Source organism: Carassius auratus, unplaced genomic scaffold, assembly GCF_003368295.1.
Source record: "Carassius auratus strain Wakin unplaced genomic scaffold, ASM336829v1 scaf_tig00216901, whole genome shotgun sequence".
Taxonomy (NCBI): Eukaryota; Metazoa; Chordata; class Actinopteri; order Cypriniformes; family Cyprinidae; genus Carassius; species Carassius auratus.
This window is the reverse complement of record NW_020528794.1, coordinates 128,301-145,631: the sequence shown is the minus strand read 5'-3', so window position 1 is coordinate 145,631 and position 17,331 is coordinate 128,301.

Sequence of the window (17,331 nt, the reverse complement as noted above, 5' to 3'; positions counted from 1 at the left end):
GTGAGAGCATTCCGGCTAGACAACCTTACCTTTTCGATTTACAGCCAGCATACGCTCCCATCGTACGTCGATGAGAACTTACCAGCTAAACAAACTTAAGATACTTTCTACTCTACAGCCAACAAGGCTACCCATTCGATGCGTGTGCTCCCATTGGATGTCAGCAAGAACCTCCAGGCTAGACAAACTTACCTTTTCCATTCTTCGGCCGGCGAGGCTTACACATTCGATGCATGTGCTCCCATCGGATGTCGGCGAGAGCCTTCTGGCCAGACTACCTTTCCTTTCTCCTTATAGCCGCAAACTGTCATTTCCACCATGCACTTTCCAGATCCCACCGGAGGCCGCCGAAAACCTCCTTTTCCATTTCTACAGTCGTCTAGGCTTTCCCGTCCGATGCTGTGAGTACAAGCTCCCATCGGACGTCGGCGAGAGTCCCACGGCCACCCAAACTTACCTCTTCCATCCTATGGCCTGCGATGCTGACCCAGCCGATACAGCAAGCATGAAGTTCCTGTTGGATGCTGGTGAGAGCCTCCTGACCAAACTACGTCTTTCATCCGGAGAGGCTTACCCATTCAATGCCTTGAGTACAAGCCCTGTCGGACGTCAGCGAGTCTCCCGGCTAGACAAACTTACCTTTTCCTTTTCTATGGTCAGAGAGGCTTACCCGTTCGATCGTGTGTGCTCCCGTCGAATGTCAGCGAGAGCCTCCTGGCCAGACAACCTTACTTTCCAATCTATGGTCGGAAAGACTTACCCGTTCGATCATGTGAGCCCCCGTCAGATGTCGACGAGAGTCTCCCGGCTACATGACTTTACCTTTTCATTTGACGATAGACGAGGCTTAACCGTCCGATGCTACGAGTCTCAACCTCCCATCAAATACTGTCAAAAAATAAAATAAAAAATTTAAAAATACTCTCCGCTACCCTCACATCTTTTCCCCCCACCTGGCGAGGCTTACCCGTTCAATGTTCTGAGTTGATACCCCATTGGATGCAGCGAGAGCCTACCAGCACGGGTTTTCTTTTCCTCTCCCCGTCCAGTGAGGCTTACCCTTCTGATGCATGTGCTCCCATCAGACGTCGGCGAGAGTTCTCCCGGTCGGGTTCCATACTTGCTGGCCGCAAGCGAGTCTCATCCATCCGATGTTGTGAGTATCGACCTCCCGTCGGATGTAGCAAGAGTCTCCTTGTCGGTCAGCCCAAAAACCTTTTTATCTGCCAAACCGAGAGGACCCAGACGTCCGTCGTCCTGAGTCTTAATTTCCAGTCGGAGGATTCATGGGCCCTCTCGGTCAGCCATTTGCCCTTCGGCCTCTAAATAGCAGGGGCTTATCAGCCAGTAGGGCCCGTACGCCGACACCGTGACCTATTCCAGTCGAGGCAACTCGCGCCCTCCCGGTCGGGCTATACAAACACGCCGCTCCTCCTCATCGGCCAGTAGGACTCACTGTTCCAACGCTGTCAGAAAATAAAATCAGCCCCCGCCAGTACTCAATGCTATTTTGGGGGGCGTTCTTAATCTGGCGGCTGTCCTCTTGTCCATTTGCTTTTTGGGGGGTACTCTAGGTTCGGGCCATTCCCGCGCTCGGAGCCCTTCCCCGGACAGCACGCCAAATACGCATGCCATACCTCAGATAATTATATGTAAGCGTGAACTCATGAAATGATGTTCTCGTTAACAAGGTTCGGGAGGAGCACGTCAAATACTTAGCTTAATCAACACAGGTGGACAACAATCTAGCAATCAATCCCACAGTATAAATAACGCTGACTTACCTCTATCCATTGACGGTTAATCAGCATCCCTCCTCCACCCCATCTCCTCACTTCGAGTTCACTTTATAATTAGACGGGAGAGAGGAGGGGAGAAAAGAAAATAGCGATAGGTTCGAATGAAAATGATAATGACAAGCTAACGAGTGCTAACACAATGCAGGTGTACTGCACTCACGGATATAAAATAAACGTGAACGATCAAAATTAATCTGATAAGATTGATCCATAATATCAGAAATATGGTGTATTAAGTTATATTTTATCACTTTAAAAAACAGAGAGTTATAGTAAGATAAAGATTCTAGAGAAAAAAAAAGCTACATGGAGCTACGATCAGCAGCAGCAAGTCCAGCAGGCCAACAGGAAGCAGAGAAAACACTGTACAACAGCAACACCCGCCGTCTAGTCTACAGTCGTAAGTTACTAAGTGTTTAAATATATGTGTTGCTTGCATTCTAACAAAAAGGATTAGTCTCAGTGAGACTGTTGTTGTTTATAGCATTCTTTTATGATTTTTTTATGTGCATAATAATTATTAAACCAGTTGAAAACAGTGTGGTGGTTTACAGTTCAGTCCAGACAGAAGCTCAATCTGTCTAACTAAAAATGTGTTTTCCTTTCTCTGTGTTTTTATATAGAGAACAGCAAAACAGCAAAAAGTACATAGTGTACAAGAACTGCATGGACTTTATGTCCGGTCTGCATGCGGGCATGTGATGTGAGGACCCAAAGGCAGGGGACATTCCTGTCTGTGAAGCAGCTGTGCCCCTATTGCACATTTTCAAGACAATGGAATAGCCAGCCTATCCTTGATAGCATGCCAGCTGGAAATCTGAAACTTTCTGTTGCCATTCACCTGAGTGGTGCATCTATCATACAAATCGAAAAGGTAAATGATGTGCAACTGTATTTTTTTTTTACTGAATTACAATTTAGCTCAAATTACATGTATTATTTATCAACCCACATCAACAGGTCTTCAATACAATGAAGCTACAGTTGTTTCGGTATAAAACATTTCGCCGCCATGCCAGAGCTTTCATTGGACCCTCAGTCATTCCCCACTGGAAATACACACAGGATTGTGAATCTGCAGCGCCAGGAGGAAAAAGATATACTTGGTGGTGAAATGAGAGCTGACTCTCCAGGTATTGATATTTTACTGAAATAGTGTAGTTTATACATGGGTTACATATTGTTTGAAGTTAAAAGGAGTGAACTAAATGAAATGCCAGACATAATACCAAAGTAACACCTTAGCTGGTTTTAGCTAGTTTTCTTTACTGAATCAACTGGTTTTAGCTGGTTTAGTATAGAAAAATGTTAATAACATACTAGTTACTTGTTAATCAGACTAGAAACATACTTCTAACATGGTTTAAAGTGGTTTTGGCCACTGTCACACTGGCCTTAGCTGGTCTTAGCTGGTTTTCTTTACTGAATCAACTGGTTTTAGCTGGTTTAGTATAAAAAAATTAAAACAACATGCTAGTTACTCACTAATCAGGCTAGAAACATGCTTTTAACATGGTTTTAAAGTGGTTTTGACCACTGTCACGCTGGCCTTAGATGGTCTTAGCAGGTTTTAGCTGGTTTTCTTTACTGAATCAACTGGTTTTAGCTAGATTATCATAGAAACATGTTAACAACATGTTAGTAACTTGATAATCAGGCTATAAACATGCGTTTAACATGGTTTTAAAGTAGTTTTGGCCACTGTCACGCTGGTCTTAGCTGGTTTCTAACTGAATCAACTGGTTTTACCTGGATTAGCATAGAAATATGTAAGTCACTTGCTAATCATACTAATGACATGCTAGTCACTTGCTAGTCATGCTAGCAACATGCTAGAGACATACTAATCATGGTAGCAACATGCTAGTAACTTTGCTAATCATGCTAAAGACATGTTAGTCACATGTTAATCATGCTAGCAACATGCTAGTCTTATACTAATCATGCTAAAAACATGCTAGCGACATACTAGCAACATGGTAATCATGCTAGAATCATGATAGCAACATGCTAATCATGCTAATAACATGCAAGTCGCATTATAATCATGTTAGAAACATGCTAGCTACATACTAGCAAAATGCTAATCATGCTATCAACATGCTAATCATGCTAGCAAAATGCTAGCGACATGCTAGCAACATGCTAATCATGCTACAAACATGCTAGCCAAATGCTAGCAACATGCTAATCATGCTAGAAAAATGTTAGCAACACACTAATAATGCTAGGAACATTCTAGTAAGATGTTAACGACATTCTAGAAACATGCTAATCATGCTAGCAAAATGCTAGCGACATACTAACAACATGCTAATCATGCTAATAACATGCTAGCCACATGTTAATCATGCTAGAAACATGCTAGCAACATGCTAATCATGCTATCGACATATTAGCAACATGCTAATAATGCTAGCAACATGCTAAAGACATGCTAATCATGCTAGAAACATGCTAATCACTTGCTAATCATACTACAAAAATGCGAGCGACATGCTAGTCACTTGCTAATCATGCTAGAAACATACTAGAAACATGTTAACAACATGCTAATCATGCTAGAGACATGCTCGCCACATGCTAATCATGTTAGAAACATGTTAGCAACATGCTAGCAACATGGTAATCATGCTAGAAACATGCCAACAACATGTTAATCATGCGAGCGACATGCTAGTCACTTGCTAATCATGATAGAAACATGTTAGCAACATACTAACAACATGCTAATCATGCTAGAGACATCCTAGCTAGATGCTAATCATGCTAGAAAAATGCTAACAGCATGTTAGCAACAAGCTAATCATGCTAGAAACATGCCAACAACATACTAATCATGCCAGCAACATGCTAGTCGCATGATAATCATGCTAGAAACATGCTAGCAACATACTAGAAACATTCTAGCAACTTGCTAATAATGCTAGCAACTTGCTAATCATGCTATAGACATGTTAGATAACTTGCTAATCATGTTAAGTACATGCTAGTCACTTGCTAATCATGCTAGCAGCATGCTAGAAACTTTGCTAATCATGCTAATGACATGGTAGTCACTTGCTTTTAATGCTAGCAATATATTAATCACTTTCTTTTTTTAAACTTCTTAACTTTTCAAACTTTCAAACTTTTCGCCGCCATGCCAGAGCTTTCATTGGACCCTCAGTCATTCCCCACTGGAAATACACACAGGATTGTGAATCTGCAGCGCCAGGAGGAAAAAGATATACTTGGTGGTGACATGAGAGCTGACTCTCCAGGTATTGATATTTTACTGAAATAGTGTAGTTTATACATGGGTTACATATTGTTTGAAGTTAAAAGGAGTGAACTAAATGAAATGCCAGACATAATACCAAAGTAATACCTTAGCTGGTTTTAGCTAGTTTTCTTTACTGAATCAACTGGTTTTAGCTGGTTTAGTATAGAAAAATGTTAATAACATACTAGTTACTTGTTAATCAGACTAGAAACATACTTCTAACATGGTTTAAAGTGGTTTTGGCCACTGTCACACTGGCCTTAGCTGGTCTTAGCTGGTTTTCTTTACTGAATCAACTGGTTTTAGCTGGTTTAGTATAAAAAAATTAAAACAACATGCTAGTTACTCACTTATCAGGCTAGAAACATGCTTTTAACATGGTTTTAAAGTGGTTTTGACCACTGTCACGCTGGCCTTAGATGGTCTTAGCAGGTTTTAGCTGGTTTTCTTTACTGAATCAACTGGTTTTAGCTAGATTATCATAGAAACATGTTAACAACATGTTAGTAACTTGATAATCAGGCTATAAACATGCGTTTAACATGGTTTTAAAGTAGTTTTGGCCACTGTCACGCTGGTCTTAGCTGGTTTCTAACTGAATCAACTGGTTTTACCTGGATTAGCATAGAAATATGTAAGTCACTTGCTAATCATACTAATGACATGCTAGTCACTTGCTAGTCATGCTAGCAACATGCTAGAGACATACTAATCATGGTAGCAACATGCTAGTAACTTTGCTAATCATGCTAAAGACATGTTAGTCACATGTTAATCATGCTAGCAACATGCTAGTCTTATACTAATCATGCTAAAAACATGCTAGCGACATACTAGCAACATGGTAATAATGCTAGAATCATGATAGCAACATGCTAATCATGCTAATAACATGCAAGTCGCATTATAATCATGTTAGAAACATGTTAGCTACATACTAGCAAAATGCTAATCATGCTATCAACATGCTAATCATGCTAGCAAAATGCTAGCGACATGCTAGCAACATGCTAATCATGCTACAAACATGCTAGCCAAATGCTAGCAACATGCTAATCATGCTAGAAAAATGTTAGCAACACACTAATAATGCTAGGAACATTCTAGTAACATGTTAACGACATTCTAGAAACATGCTAATCATGCTAGCAAAATGCTAGCGACATACTAACAACATGCTAATCATGCTAATAACATGCTAGCCACATGTTAATCATGCTAGAAACATGCTAGCAACATGCTAATCATGCTATCGACATATTAGCAACATGCTAATAATGCTAGCAACATGCTAAAGACATGCTAATCATGCTAGAAACATGCTAATCACTTGCTAATCATACTACAAAAATGCGAGCGACATGCTAGTCACTTGCTAATCATGCTAGAAACATACTAGAAACATGTTAACAACATGCTAATCATGCTAGAGACATGCTCGCCACATGCTAATCATGTTAGAAACATGTTAGCAACATGCTAGCAACATGGTAATCATGCTAGAAACATGTCAACAACATGTTAATCATGCGAGCGACATGCTAGTCACTTGCTAATCATGATAGAAACATGTTAGCAACATACTAACAACATGCTAATCATGCTAGAGACATCCTAGCTAGATGCTAATCATGCTAGAAAAATGCTAACAGCATGTTAGCAACAAGCTAATCATGCTAGAAACATGCCAACAACATACTAATCATGCCAGCAACATGCTAGTCGCATGATAATCATGCTAGAAACATGCTAGCAACATACTAGAAACATTCTAGCAACTTGCTAATAATGCTAGCAACTTGCTAATCATGCTATAGACATGTTAGATAACTTGCTAATCATGTTAAGTACATGCTAGTCACTTGCTAATCATGCTAGCAGCATGCTAGAAACTTTGCTAATCATGCTAATGACATGGTAGTCACTTGCTTTTAATGCTAGCAATATATTAATCACTTTCTTTTTTTAAACTTCTTAACTTTTCAAACTTTCAAATCTTTTTAAACTTTTTAAACTTTTCAAACTTTCAAAAATTTTAAACATTCTGGCCAGGCTTTTTCAAGCCAACTTAAAGTTTGAACATAAACTTTACTATCTAGTTATTATTATTAGTGTGGAAAAGAGCTGACAATATTTTTTGAGAAGCATTGTCTGTTACATTTGTTACAGTTTAAATTTAAATTGTTACATTTATATTATTTATAGGTCCAAACATAGATAACAGTCCAATCAGGCTGCCAAATCAGAAGGGATAATCCAGACAATAAAAGACAAACAGGCAGAATCATACACAGCAAACCGGAAAACAAGGAGGACACTCGGTAAGGCAGTGTAACTGGCAATACTTTGCAAGGCATGGATGTAATTTCTCTGGCTAAATAGTCACCAAACAGGAAGTCAAGATAGAAGCAGCAGAGGGAGTAGATCTCAGTCAGTATTCAGGGGATGGCTCCCTCTCCTGGTGTGGCATTACAATTATCATGCTTTAAGAGTTTATTTTTCAACTTTTTATTCTTCTAATACATAAACTATATAATGATGAAAAACGTTGTTGTTATTAAATTAACAGTTATTGTTTTCATAATACTTACTAATGACAATTGTTATTTTGTATTGTAATGAAGAAGGTTTTTATGACAACATAAATAGGCAATAATAAATGTGAAACACAAATTTAAATCATAGTTTTTTTTTCTAGGTCAAGCACGTTTTTTAAATATGGATGTTTTTTTTTTTTGTTTGTTTTTTTTTATTTATTTTTAAGGATTTACATTTAAACCAGTAGCCTACTTGAAGCATTTTAAGCAGCTTGTACAAACCCTGTTAATATTTATTGTAGATAAATAAAAATGTATTATATAGTTTCTGTGTGTAGAGTTTTTTTTTCTCTGAAGTGTTGGGAGAAGCAGGCGGTCTCACGCTGTCAGATAGTTTTTCATTTTTACACTTTAACAGTTCACAAACACCTGAATTTAGCTCTTGTGTTCTAATAGGTGGATTGTGCGCATTCACAGTAATATTTTAAAAAGCTCTTTAAAAACTATAAAATGCTTTTATTGTGAGCACAATCGGACTGTATTCGCTGATCAGCGCGGTGATTTTTCTCTCGTCTTTCTTTCTGTTATTTGGCCAGACATCAATTATTAATGACATCTGACCTGGTAATAATAACATATTTTGATTAAGCTTGTCGGTGTGAATGAAATGTGTATTTATTTGTACGTTCTATCGCCGAAAAGCCAGACATCACCATGCTCTGGAGCGCAGAGCAATCAATGTGATCTTCAGCCCTTATACAGAGAAAATCTACAAGCACTCATAAACACTAATTTTAATCAAATCTCATTAATAATTGTTTTGTGTTGATTCTCTTTTTTAATTATTGTTGAAGAGATTTTTAAAAGCTCTTAAACAAGAATAAATTTGTTAGTTGTGAGCTGGTTGTGAGACTGTGTCTATGGGAAATTTAGATGCAGAAATGGACAAATCAAATGTAAAATAACATGTAATCGATTTAATTAAATCTAGATTAATTCTTGTTAGAGAAAAAATTAAAATAATAATCTAAATAATAAAACATGAATACATACACACATACAAAAAGAAACAGCCATGAGGAATGATTTTCTGTTTTTTCATAGATTAAAATTGAAGAGAGAAAGCAGCTGGTAAATGCAGTCACATGATCAATATAGCGAAACGCGCTGCAAATCATCATAACACATGCATAAAACGAAACGCGCTGCAAATACTTCACAACACATGCATACAACGAAACGCGCTGCAAATATTTCACAACACATAAATTAAGAAACGCTGCAAATCCTCACAGCACATACACATTAAGAAACAATTACTGAAGCATTGCAAATTTATTTTCATTAACCTTGAATATTAACCTTATTTTCATTAACCTTGAACCTGAGAATATTAAAGTTAGCCATCTTAAGTAACGTTTTACATTTAATCATGTAATTATTCAGCTTATTTAGGCTAATAATATCCAAAAGATAAAGTAATCATGGTGTTTAAAAAACACCATGAAAAAAAAAACTCAGCTTTCAGTTCACCAACAGCTCCACTGACCAGTAGCCACTGCATGATAAACAAATCCAAGTCGAGGGTCCGACACTTTTTGAGGTCTCCATGAAACATTTCCATTGTGGTCAGTGCTATTTGCAGCGCGTTTCGTTATATGCATGTGTTGTGATGATTTGCAGCTCGTTTCGTCATATGCATGTGTTGTGATGATTTGCAGCGCGTTTCGCTATATGCATTTGTTGTGATGATTTGCAGCGCGTTCCTTATATGCATGTGTTGTGATGATTTGCAGCGCGTTTCGTTATATGCAGGTGTTGTGATGATTTGCAGCTCGTTTCGTTATATGCATGTGTTGTTATGATTTGCAACACTTGTGTTGTCAAACTGATGAAGATGTTTTCTTCATTTGCTGATGTTTTTTCAATTTGCATGTGTTTTCTTAAGTTGCAGCGTGTTGAGCTGTCTCAGCCACCGTACACTAATGAGCTGATGGTATTTCAGCCATCTGTTCCATATTAATGAATCCTGACTCTAACACATTCTGCACTCAAAGACCAGAACGTGAGTAAACAAGGACCTTCGTTTGACAACATAATTCACCATTTTGGGCGCCCTGATGTCGACCATATCCTGCCTTGAGTGACAGTTATTACACCTATTGAGACTGTCCAGGGATACCCGTGCGAGCCTCAAATGAGACACGAAACCCCCAACATTCCACACACACAAAAAGAAACCTTTCTTAAAGTTCCTTACCTTCGTCCTTTTATTAATAATATGTATTTTGAATATGTTTGTGCATACAATTTTTAATCCTTGTTATGTGAGGATTATAATTTTACAATCTTTGTTGGAAGTTGGAAATGTTTCTCCTCATTTTAAGGTTCTCAAATAGTCATGTTTCTGTAACCCAACTCCTGACCAGGTCGTAAAACTTTATGACCCCACTGGGAAACAGGACAGGAAATCTAGCTCTTACAAAAGAATGGTAAAATGTACTCAATGTGGTCTCAATGTATCAAGTATTGCCTGTGGTGCATTAGAGATTCCCCATATAAGTTGGAGAATCTGCAGTTTTTATTGTGTGCTAATCAAACGTTAAATGTGTGTAATTCTGCATTTGAACTTTGTGTTTCTATCAGTTATATATGTACTCTTTGGTGTTTTGGAATTGTCATGTTGTGACCCAACTATCCACCTGTATAAAAGGTGTGTAAAAATGTATTAATCTTGAATTAAGAACTTGCTAGAATATCACTGCTGAGATCTGACAAGCCTAAGTTATTAGGGTGGGTGTTTCCACAGAAACAAAGGAACTTTTTCCCGCTTCAGATCGCAGACGTTCATTGGTTGTTCACGCGAACAGATGCGTGAACCATCTCAAGCCATAAGAGCTGACCGAACAAGGTCCGCCCTCTCTTCATTCCATTACTCTTTTCTAACCTGCTTCGACCTCGTCGCTCCCGCTCGTCCCTCTGCACGGCCTTGTTTTGTTTTCTTTACTAAGTTTATTCAGCTATCCGCTTCTCCACACAAGGAAGACGAATTCTGGAACATTGTTTGTTGAACCTTTCAAATACCGCGCGGTTCCGCAGCAGCCCCGGGCCGGAAGACAGAACAAAGACCCGCTCACGCTGCTCCAGCACACGCACGCTGGTTTCAAAAGACCAGCACACAAAGCGTCACAAAAAGACCATGCTCGCGCACGCTGGACCATGCAAGTATCTTTCTCTATGGAGATTTAAATGCTGCTTAAAGTTTGCCTATGATTTGATTGATTGTGTACTGTCTGTGATTTTGCATAACTGAGCTCATTTCTCTCCCATTCATTCTCTCTCTCTCTCTCTCTCTCTCTCTCTCTCTCTCCCTCATTTGGATTCCGGTATGTCTTGTACAAAGTTTACTGTCTGTAGTGTCATGTCACGCGTATTTACTCTGTGTGATTTGTAGTTTGATGTATTATTAGTTCAATTATTAAAAACCCATATATATCCATGATTGCCTTTGTCTAACACGCTCACATTACGAGTCAATGAGATGTCTGATCTTAGCTACATGCTGTTTAAATTTAGAAACTAAATTTATCATAATGATAGGATAATGTTTTCATGGCCAGAGAATATTTTTCCTTGAATTATAAGAAAGTGATAACTTTATTGAAAATTGATAAGTTAATCTTACGGCCGTTTGCTGGACAAACCACTGTTTGATTTGCAGTAATTTACAGTAAGATATATCACAATAATTGATATGAAGAATGGAATATTGACATATTAATGAGTAAATTACAGTGCCCTGTAATGATTTATTGATGAATGCAATTGAGCTATTTTTCATAATCAATAAAATTTAGTGTAACTGTCATATAAGATATATATTAATCATATTGTGACACCCTGAAGTATGTACACATTTTAGTTATTGTGATTTTTGGGAAGAAAAAGTTTTTTTTATACACTGATTTTCACTTTACATATATTCTATATGTTAAATGTAAAAGGGAAGCTGAAACTGTCATGTATATAGTACTGTCTATTGCTGAATGAGATCGGCACTCTTATTTTGAAAATGAGGACTTGTATAGAGGAGCGGTGTTGCGCCAGCGCCCTCACAATTGCTGGAGATTATGTGCAACACAGACACGTTTGCTCCGGTCTCCTAATTTTTTCCTGTGTTTACAGGTATGATTTTAACCATAGCAAAACTACATCCACACGAGTTATTTAATGTGTATGTCCATGTTGTGAATATATTGTTTATATATAAGTGTTATGGGTTTTTGAAGATATTGAATATGCGTAGATCATCCGCCATTTTGTGAATGCTGTGAAATGGATTCATGTGATTTGCTCGTGAAATGCATTTAATTTGATTAGTACAGGCTCCAGTTACCAGGTTATAATATTCCAAAAAAAATTTGATTCATGTTATATTTGTGTTTGTGTTAATCAGAGTTCATGTGTGACATAAATATTAACACACTTCTCCAGACACTTTAAAACAGACTTTCCAGTGAAAAACGAATGTAATGCAATTCTATTTCCTGTCAGTATAGAAGGAAAAATGAATGTTAGTGTAACATGATGGCAGATCTGTTCATAAGATTAGTAACTAGAACGTTAAAGGTGTATGGATTACATATATTTCTCAGGTTCTAAGGCCTTACATGTTCAGTCATGTGTGTTGACTTTATGCTCATCAGATACATTGTGACTTTTCTGAGTAGATTTAAAAAAACAAAGTGGAAAGCTCAAATGTATGTTTTTTGTTTTTGTTGTGGGAAAAATAGGAAAAATGGAAAGATAAACTGAGCATTGTTTTGAAGAGAAAAATAATGACATTTGTGCATTAATGAAAATAGAAAGAATTATACTTTATTAAATAACAATGTAAAAAAATACATTTAACAAACAATTGCTGGAGATTATGTGCAACACAGACACGTTTGCTCCGGTCTCCTCATTTTTTCCTGTGTTTACAGGGACTTTCTAATCTGCCAACACGTTCTTCTGTATGGGGCGTGTAACAGATTTGTGGGGGCTCATCCGATCGGCTCCTGATGCCCAAGGAAGTCGATCAATAAAACCTGATCCTGAGGACTAACAGATTGCAGACACAGATGTGAAGAGCCAATAGACGAGGACGTCAGTGTGAAGAGGGGTTCAGAGGGCTGGTGACGGCTAGAGTGGCTTGAGGGGCTGTGGAAAAGAGGTTATTATGGCTGATCGTGTACGCAAGAGCCTGGTGTGGGACATCAGGAAAAGGCTACTCAACTTGTCAGCTGTTGAACTGTTCCAAGTCGCCAAAAGCATCGGTCCAATACCAGAAAGGGACTTCTCCGAACTTGACACTGAAGATCAAGAGGGCTGCCTTGAATATGTCAATAACTTCATGTACAGCACTCACCTGTTAGAATCAGAGGACAGAGGTATGACTGAACTTTTGGTTTTACAAGGGACTGTGGAGACTGTTGTACAAGAGCATGGTGCTGCAGCACCTTGTCATCGTCATGGTGAGGTTGAGAGTAATGTTGATGTTGATGTCTGCCCTGCACCTACTCCATATACACACACCTCTACAGGTCACATGAACACTACAGACACTGTGCATGTAGAATTGCCTAAAACTGCATCTGAATTAGGGAAAGTTAGAGGGCTAGATACAAATCCTTGCACCAATCCTACTGTTAGACATTCAGATTTCGAAGAGCTGAGGAGGAAACTCATTCAGTATCTTGCACCACATACACAGCATTCCAATCCTAGCTCACCTGTGATACACAACATTGACACACCTAGCAGTAGTAATGTTGAACGCACCTCACAGGGGATCACTGACAAAGTAGTCTCACTACGAGAACTCTCCTGCCTGCAACGTCGTGAATTTAAGATACAAGGGGGGCAAATTGGTGACTGTGCATCTGTCATCACATATGCCAGTGTGTGCCGACAGATTGACGATGGAGTCAAAGAGAATTTTAGTGAAGCTGAAGTAGTGAGAGGAATATTACATCCAATCAAACCAGGTAACTTCAAAGAAATGATTATGAATAAGGAAGATATGACAGTGGAAGAGCTTAAGAAGTTCCTTCAGTCACATCTAGGGGACAAAAGCAGCACAGAGTTATTTCAGGAACTAATGTGTGCAAAACAGATGGAGACTGAAACTCCTCAACAGTTCCTGTACAGGGTAATAGGCCTTAAGCAGAAAGTACTCTTTGCCATCAAACAGTCTAACCCTGACGTGAGGTACAGCCCAGCCACAATCCAAGATGTGTTCCTCCACACTGTGTATCAGGGCCTGGGGCACAAGTATAAAGATGTCAGAAGTGAGCTCAAACCTCTGCTGGCTGACCACAGTATCACAGATGAGGTGATTGTGAGAAATGTGATGAAAATCACCAATGACCAACGAGCGAGCACGAAGGTTGGGTCCAATAACCCGTCCCAAGCAAAGCCATGCAAACTCTGCCCAACTGGAAAGTGAACCTGACAGAGGAGAAAAAGAGGCACCTGGTCAGAAAATTATAAACAATCCAATAATACAACTTACTGCTCGCATTGACGCTCTTACTAGTATGGTAGATTCCATGCGCCAATCAACCCTGAGGCCACAACCTGAACACACCTGTCAATGTTTTGTAAGAGATCACCCGCCACAGCGAGGAGCAAAACTCCGGGGTTGCCCCAGGTGTGTTGAAGATGGACAACAGAACTGTACTCATTGTTTTCTCTGTGGAGAAGAGGGACAGCGAGCTCGAGGATGTCTCCGGAAGCAAAGACTGCAGGGAAACGGGAAACGGCCACTGCAAAGGGACGACCAGTGACCGAGTCTTCTATGTCCCAAAGCTCTGAGGGCTCCATTTGGAGGATCAAACCTTACCCTGTAAAATGTAAACCCACAAGAGCATCTCCATGCTGTAAAGACCAAACCCTCAGTGACAAAGGAATCTATCATCAGATTGACAGTCCATCACCGGCCAGAACTAAGAAAGAAACTATTGTTAAATTGATAGGGAAGAAAGCCCTGGCCCAGTGTAATCTCAATGGCCTCGCAGTGACTGCTTTGCTTGATACTGGGGCTCAAGTAAGCATGATCGATAGAATCTGGAAAGACAAATACTTACCTACTGTAGAAGTAAGACCTCTTGTGGAGCTAATGGCGATGACAGAGAAGTTAGAAGTTTATGCCATCAATGGAGATCTAATACCCTTTGATGGATGAGCTGTCATTACCGTCAACTTACAAGGAAACGACAACCCTGATCTCTCAATTAATGTTCCTTTTCTGGTGAGCCACATCCCAATCGAGAGACCGTTGCTTGGCTTTAATGTGGTAGAAGATCTAATTCAGGGTCAACTGGAGAGTTTAGTTCCTACCTTAGTTTCATTGCCCTCCACTGTAATAACAGTATCAAGTGAGGAAGCCCAGACCCTGGTTAGTTTTGTACAGACTCCTGAGCACAGTGAACAGTGGGGGCGGTTGAGAGTAAACCGAGACAGCGTCTTGATACCGGCAGGTCAGGTAGCATGGGTAAAGTGCAGAGTGCCATCCAAAATGGATCAGTCTGGCACAGTAGCCCTGTTTGAACCAGACGAGGACAATGTGCAGTTGGAGCAGCTGGATATAGGTGAAGGACTTGTGGCCGAGATGGAAATGATGTTGGCTGCATCCCGAGTCTCCAAATGTCCATCAACCTCAAAGATGACATACCAGTACAACGTTCCTATACCTCAATACCCAAACCTTTGTTCAAATAAGTAAAGGATTATATCCAAGACCTTCTAGTAAAAGGGTAGATTGTAAAATCTAAGTCTCCTTACTCAGCCCCAGTAGTCTGTGTTCAAAAAAAGGATGGCTCACTGCGTTTGTGAGTGGATTACCGCCTCCTCAATAGGAAGACCGTACCAGACAGGCACCCTTTGCCGAGGATTCAAGACCTGATTGATACCCTGGGAGGGTATTCCTGGTTTAGCATTCTCGACCAAGGAAAAGCTTACCACCAGGGCTTCATAGCAGAGGGTTCGAGACACATGACAGCCTTTATCACTCCTTGGGGCCTATATGAGTGGGTGAGAAATCCATTCGGCCTGTCAAATCCCCCTGCAGCGTTCCAACGCAGCATGGCGGAGATGCTGGATGATCTCAGGGATGAGTGCTGTGCCCCATACCTTGATGATGTTTTGTGTTATGCCCGGTCGTTTGAGGAACATGTAGAAGTAATCCGAAAAGTTCTTCAGACTCTTAGACGCCATGGGGTAAAATTTAGGCCTGAGAAATGTGAACTCTTCCGCCAGGAAGTCCGGCATGTGGGGCGCCTAGTGTCGGCCAAAGGAGTGAGAATTGATCCTCGTGATCTTGAAGCGGTGATAGCACTCAAGAGTCACAGACCCCAGACAGTGGGAGAGGTGCGGAGACTCCTTGGATTTCTTGGATATTATCGGCCATTTATACAAGATTTTTCACGTGTGGCCAAACCAATCTACGACCTACTTCAGGCTCAACCATGGGCAACAATGCAACAGTACAGTCAAAGAAAGAAAAAGGGTCCTCAGATGCCTTCACGAACGCCAGTGGAATGGACCAGTGAACACCATAAGACGCTCAACCTGCTTATTGACATGCTGGTAAATCCCCCCCATCCTAGCATACGCGGAATTCAACCTCCCATTTGTGCTACACACTGATGCATCAGAAAGGGGTCTCGGGGCCATCCTCTATCAGCACCAAGATGGAGGGTTGCGGGTCATCACATATGGTTCCAGGACCCTTCCTCCAGCCGAAAAGAGCTACAGACTGCACAGTGGGAAGCTGGAGTTTCTCGCATTAAAGTGGGCAGTATGCGAGAAGTTTAGGGACTATTTGTTTTACACCCCTCACTTTATCATTTACACTGACAACAATCCCCTAACCTATGTTATGAGCACTGCAAAACTGAATGCAGTAGGCCATCGTTGGGTGGGAGAACTGTCAGATTTTTGCTTTGATATCAAACATCGACCTGGCAAAGCAAACATTGATGCTGACATGCTATTACGCCTTCCTCTTGATATAGAGAAATATGTTGCAGACTGCACAGAGGACCTGTCACTAGAGGTGATACGAGCGGTCTGGGATGGGACTCATGCTGCCAGGAAGAAGGACGTGGCTTGGATTGCAGCACTCAATATTGCAAACATGGACCAGTCTTCCCCTGCCCTCTTGTTGCCGCCTGTAAGCAAGGTTGAATTTGCCAAAGCTCAAAGGGATGATCCAGTGATCTCTAGGATAATGGAGATGAAAGACACAGGTGGGGTACCGGATGAAGACAGTAGGAGAAGTTTGAAGGGTCCAGCCAGTAAACTCTTAAGAGAGTGGAGCAAGCTATCTTTGGAGAATGGATGCCTGTATAGGCACGTGGCTGGAAGAAAACAAATTGTTCTTCCAACCAAGTATAGACAACTTGCTTTGGAGCACCTGCATGACAGGATGGGACATGTAGGCCAAGAGACAGTAATTCACTTAATGAGGGAGAGGTTCTACTGGCCCCATATGAAAAAAGAAGTAGAGGAGTACATTACCAAAAAGTGTCCATGCATCAAAGCAAAAAAAACAGTGACTCATGTTCGAGCACCCATGGGGAGTATAACTTCCAGCTCGCCAATGGAACTTGTCTACATCGATTATCTGCACCTGGAACAGAGTCAGGGAGGATATGAGTATATATTAGTTGTCATTGACCATTTC